Source organism: Cariama cristata, unplaced genomic scaffold (genome assembly GCF_000690535.1).
Source record: "Cariama cristata isolate BGI_N322 unplaced genomic scaffold, ASM69053v1 scaffold20731, whole genome shotgun sequence".
NCBI lineage: Eukaryota > Metazoa > Chordata > Aves > Cariamiformes > Cariamidae > Cariama > Cariama cristata.
The window spans coordinates 70,667-74,578 of record NW_009599008.1 but is presented as its reverse complement, the minus strand read 5'-3'; the positions used below and the strand labels follow the sequence as shown (position 1 = coordinate 74,578).

The 3,912-nt window shown below is 41.9% G+C and overlaps 1 protein-coding gene across 1 annotated transcript in view; it reads left to right on the top strand.

The window, feature by feature from the left end:
• HABP2 (hyaluronan binding protein 2) overlaps positions 1-3,912 on the top strand; it is a 16,029-nt gene that overhangs the window by 2,655 nt on the left and 9,462 nt on the right. The gene's annotated exons all lie outside the window — the stretch shown is intronic.

The following is a 3,912-nucleotide window of genomic DNA, read 5'->3' as shown; positions in this document are numbered from 1 at the left end:
GCAGCAGGACCAGTTTGCAGCTGATCATGGGGTACTCCTAGACCACACCTGCAACTTGCAGCTCTGTTCCAAGCCAGGATTTTTCTGTCAGCCTGTAGCTTCATGTGCTCAACACAGATTTGGAGACCCGTGGGTGACACGGTGGGTCATGGGCTGGAGGAGAGGTCATGGTGCTGGGCTGCAAACCTCACAGAAGGATAAGCAAAGAGCCCAGCTGTGCATGAGAATTGAAAGTCAAGTAAATGAAGGCTAACTTTCCCTTGCAAAGGGAAACTTTGGAATTTATTTCTGCAAGGTTTTGTCCAAAGTGCAAGAAGGTTCAAAAAGTGTTTACAAGCTCATGCAGGTAAAAAATCGTTAAAGGCTATGTAGCATTAAGATGTTGATAAGGGAAAAGCTATGATGAATGTTGCATGAGGTTGTGTAGATTGTGTGAGGATTTGTACGTCCTTTTGCAGACTACGTGGTCCACGTAGAAGATTATGGTTTTATTGATAAGTTTAGTATTTTGTGGTTAAGCCCTGCTCCTCCTTTTCTTGATTTCAGTGGCTCTTAGATCTGAGTTTATAACTTATAGCTAATAAAGTATTAGATTAATTTTGCTTATTTTCCTGCAAAAAAAGAGTGTGGCTTTTACTATGCACTCATTATTCATCTGCATTCCTGTTCATTCCAGTGGCATTTTGGCTTCCAGTTCAAACCTGCAAGTCCAGCAGCCTTGTAGTTCATACAGCACTGCTTCTTTCCCCAAACCAATGTCGCTCTTCTAACAAGATGTGTGCAGAAAACAACGTTCCAGATCATTCGTGCATCTGAGCTCAGTATTTGGCTTCTGCAAGTATTCAGCCATAGAGTCATGCACTTTGCTTCAGGCTTTGCGCACAAGCCTTGTGCAAACTGGTTGATTTGCCTTTTGATGGCGAAGTATCCCTTTCACAAATTCTTAATTCATTCCTTCCCACATGCTTTATGGTCCTTACTTCCATCCCTCCACTCTCCCTGTCCTCTCCCACTCCCCATCCACCTGCAAGTCCCCACTCCTTCAACCACCATCATCCACCTTCACCCAGCGTCCATCCCTCTGAGGAAAAGGTGCTGCAAAACTGCTTTTAAGTAACAGCCACAAAACTATTTGAAAGGCTTGCAGGCTTTGTTGATAGCTAGTCTCCCTTCTTTCGCAATTTCTTTCTGAAGCCGCAGATACTCTCAGCCACAGCACATGTGGAAGGGAGGAAATACCATGAGGTCTTGTCTCTGCAGAAGTAAATGGGTGACAACTCGTTATTTAAAATACAGTCAGGATTTCAGCCTCATAAAAATAACACTACTTTATTCTCAGAGCTGGAGACAAAAACTATTTAGAAAGGTGGTAGAAAAACTCATCCTGCTTAAATAAGGCCAGATTTCAGTCAATCCCCAGAGGTTCAGAGAGCTTGAATAAATGCTGGGTATTTTCTGGCGCTCTTGATGTGTGTTGGCAATAGGCTTTAACTTTGCACATCACTCATCTTGACAACTGCAGTCCAACAAAGTTACCTTGCAATTCAGGTCACTCGATGGCATCCTAATGTATCACTTTCTCACTCAGAACATTAGTCATGACTTGATCCAGCGAAGGTTTTGAAAACAGTGTGACTGCCAGCGTTGGGATATCTGTTCTCTCCGTAACAGAGAGCCTGTGTAAGCTAATGAACAGGGGATATTGATCAGAAATCCATCGCTTGATTGACAGCTCTTGGCAATGTGAAAAACTGCAGATGAAAGCTTGAGCAGTTTAAAAGATCACCCAGACCTCAAAGCTGATTTGAAGCTTTAAAAGTCAATCTCTGCCTATCAATTATGGGGGGATTTTTTTTGTACTACACAGAGGAAAGTTATTCTTTGAAAATTTGCATGCTGGATGTCTAATTTAATTTCATGTAATAGTCACATTTCAGTGACAAATGTCAGATCACTGCTTTTTTTAAGCATGTTAAGGTTTTCCAGCACTTACAAAGAATGAACACTCTGATTTAGTAATATGTTTAAATCAACCAGTGTATCAGACTTTGTGCGTTAATTATGTGCTCAGATAAAAAAAATGTTGTTTTTGCTTTACTAAACCTGTGGCTTGTTATGAATAATTAAAAAAATGGAATGGGAGCACTTCTTAAATAAGAGATGTGGAAGCCAAATAGTTATTTAGTGTCAAAGCAATGATAAATAAGAAGACATCTCTTAGGTTGATGTCATGTACCCAAGTCAGGGTTTTCTGCTTTGTTTTTCACTGCTTCATGTGGCAGGGGAGGACACAGAGTGGCTGGGAGATGGGAAGCATCACTCAAGTGACCTGTAGAAGCTATTTCTGTTTCACAGTTTCATAAACAGGGATGGCAATGGAGAAAGCAGGGATGTTGGTGATTTCTTTGGTTGGCTGCCCTCTCATATCCACTGGGCTGGTCTCCCAGCCAGGCAGCTCAGCTTCCCAACTCCCACTATCCACACAGGAGGCCAGGGTAGCCAAAAGGATTTGCTGATATTTCCTGAGCCCTTCCCGCATGCGTTCTTAACTCCACGGCTTGGTCATAAAGTTTCACTTAATAGTAATTGCCAACCCATGAGAGGGTTGCTCAGTGCTCCCCGCTCAACCTCAGTCCTGGCCACCCAAACGTGCCCTCCTCAAAGGCTGCTGGCTGCCAACCAGGGGTTTGTGCTCCTCCACCTCGCAGAGCCACCAGAAGCAGACGTCCTGCAAAACGTGAATTTCATCTTGGCCAACTTGGGTGTTACCACAGAGATGCACTTAAAGTAGTCCATAGTGAGTCAACAAGTAATTTCACAAGTGTTGTTAATAAATGATTAATCCATTGCTAAGAAATTATGCCAATATAACAAAATTAATTGACAGTATCATCATTTCTTAACATCCTACTTACATTGAGCAGTTGTTTTAAAAATCATGGTAGGTGCTTCTACAACGGCTTAGCTATTTGTGCTCATGTGGAGCACTTGTTTTTCCTCTGTCGACTCGAGAGTCCTCATCAGCCTCTCTAAAGCACGCTGGGTGTGTTGGCAGTCTGCTTTTGGCAGCCGTAACTCCCTTGTTCATCCTTCATGACTTTTAACAGGTATATGTTTTCTACACAAAGGGCTACCCTATCCCTCAGAATCCTTCTTTAAAACATCTGTGGAATAAAAACCAACGCTCCCCACTAAGATTTTGAAAATAAACAGGGGAAACAAAATCAGACTCCTTCAGACAATTCCCTCAAACTCAAGCCTGCTTGCAAAATCTCCCCTCCAACAAAGTGAACTTGCAGGCTGCATTTCAGGCAAAACCTTCTTTTTGTTTTTCTTTCTTAAAACTACATCACATTAAATTTAATTTTGTTCACTGTAGACAATGTCCTTATCTTCCAGCGAGATCCTTCTGTTCCTCACCAAGGCACATACTTCTGCAACACTTGCACACTGTCGAGACTCAGCTCCTGTGGAAATAATGAGCTGAGGAAAAGGAGTCTTGACTTGACATAGCAATAAATGAGGTGAAACTTTCCTCTTTTTTTTTTTTTTTGGTTGAGAAACGAGAGTTGGCATGTAGGAAAAAAAAAAGAAGAAAAAAAGACGGTTCTATTTTAATATGAAATATAAAACACCCATTGTACAAAAGTGGAATTTCTTTTTTTTTTTTCAGAAGGAAAGAAAGAATAAAGATAAAGGCTGCAAGCAAATGAATGAGGAGAGAAAACTAAGATAATGTAGTCGATAATCAGTTCAAGGCAGAGCATTATCCATGGGGCCATCGGTCTGGCCCTAGGGGAGAGCTTTTAAAAATGTCTCTGTATGTAGCTTAGCTTTGCTCATTACCATAGCTTGTCTTTGAAACACCGGAGTGGCTTTCAACGGCACGAGCGCCACACCTGTCAGAAGGTG